Source organism: Trichechus manatus, unplaced genomic scaffold (assembly GCF_000243295.1).
Source record: "Trichechus manatus latirostris isolate Lorelei unplaced genomic scaffold, TriManLat1.0 scaffold00459, whole genome shotgun sequence".
Classification (NCBI taxonomy): Eukaryota; Metazoa; Chordata; class Mammalia; order Sirenia; family Trichechidae; genus Trichechus; species Trichechus manatus.
The window spans coordinates 122,126-123,482 of record NW_004444395.1 but is presented as its reverse complement, the minus strand read 5'-3'; the positions used below and the strand labels follow the sequence as shown (position 1 = coordinate 123,482).

At 37.0% G+C, this 1,357-nt stretch overlaps 1 pseudogene; it reads right to left on the bottom strand.

Annotated features, from left to right (window-relative positions):
- Nucleotides 1-533: 533 nt before the first annotated feature.
- Nucleotides 534-991, bottom strand: LOC101346810 (60S ribosomal protein L17 pseudogene; annotated as a pseudogene).
- Between the last annotated feature and the right edge of the window lie 366 nt (nt 992-1,357).

Genomic DNA, 1,357 nt, shown 5'->3' with positions numbered 1-1,357 from the left:
TCACAAGTAAAGTCTTATTTGGAAACCATTTAAGCCCAAACCATCTCTGTCATTACAAATTTTCTTGTATTAGTGTATTCTTGTCCATGTTCAAAACATTTTCTAGCAGATAATTCTGGCTCCTTCTGCAGTACATCTCTTAAATTTAGAGGAAAGCATTCTGAACGACTTCCTTAACTTTCAAATAAAATCTTAAGTCTAAAATCTGAGTATTTCAATTTGAAAAGATACGACTCAGCTCTCAATAATATACAAAATTGCACACCATGAAAGACTATCCACATTAATTAAGCCAAAAATAATTTTCATCACAAGTAATATGAGAGAAGGATTTTTTTACAGGTAATATCTGTTTCTAGTTTTAACTGAGGCTGTGAATATTATCCATAATAAAACCATTTTTTATTGTCAAATATTTTCAGGGAAGACTAGTCTTCATTTCACTGATAGATTTCCTCTTACGTGGTAATGTATGATACATACATTTCATTTTATTTTTGCTTTTATTTGCATGTTATTTTAAGCTGAATTTACTAAAAAGCCATAAGTTTTTGTTTCTTCAATTTCTTCTGGAATATCTTTTTCTTCTGTGTAACCTCCTCTTCTGGTTTAGCAACAGTTTGTTCCTTTTCATTAACGACCATCTCAATGAGGCAGGGGGAGCTCTTGTATGGGTTGATCCAACCACAAGCTCTATAAATGTGGCGGGTCGTCTTGGGAGCTTTGTTCACCTAGATGTGCTCAATGACCAGAGAATCTGCATCTAAGCCCTTAAGTTGAGCATTACTCTCTGAATTTTCAAGCATGTGCAGCAAAAATTAGCACTCTTTTTGGGCAGCTGGCCCTATGTCCATGCCCACTGTTTGGCCTGGGAATGTCTATCAGCCCCAGCATTGTAACATGGGAATGACACACATTGCTTCTGCGAAGGGACATCTTTCAGATACTTGGTGGCTTTTTGAATATGCATACTCATGATGGCCGGGCAGTTTCACTGGTGTTCTTAAAATGGACCTGAAGATTTGAACCTCTTGATTTACATGATTTCATGAGATTTTATGGGTCAAGTGATTAGGGTCTTCTTTTTCACTGACCCCCTACTTTACCAAGCATGATGTCCTTCTCCAGGCACTGATCCTTCCTGATAATATGTCCAAAGTATGTTAAACATAGTCTCACCGTCTTTGCTTCTAAGGAGCATGCTGGTTGTACTTCTTCCAAGACAGATTTTTTCATTCTTTTGGCAGTCCATGGTATATTCACTATTCTTCGCCAACACTGCAATCCAAAGGCATCAATTCTTCTTCAGTCTGTCTTATTTATCATCCAGCTTTCACGTGCATATGAGGCAACTGAA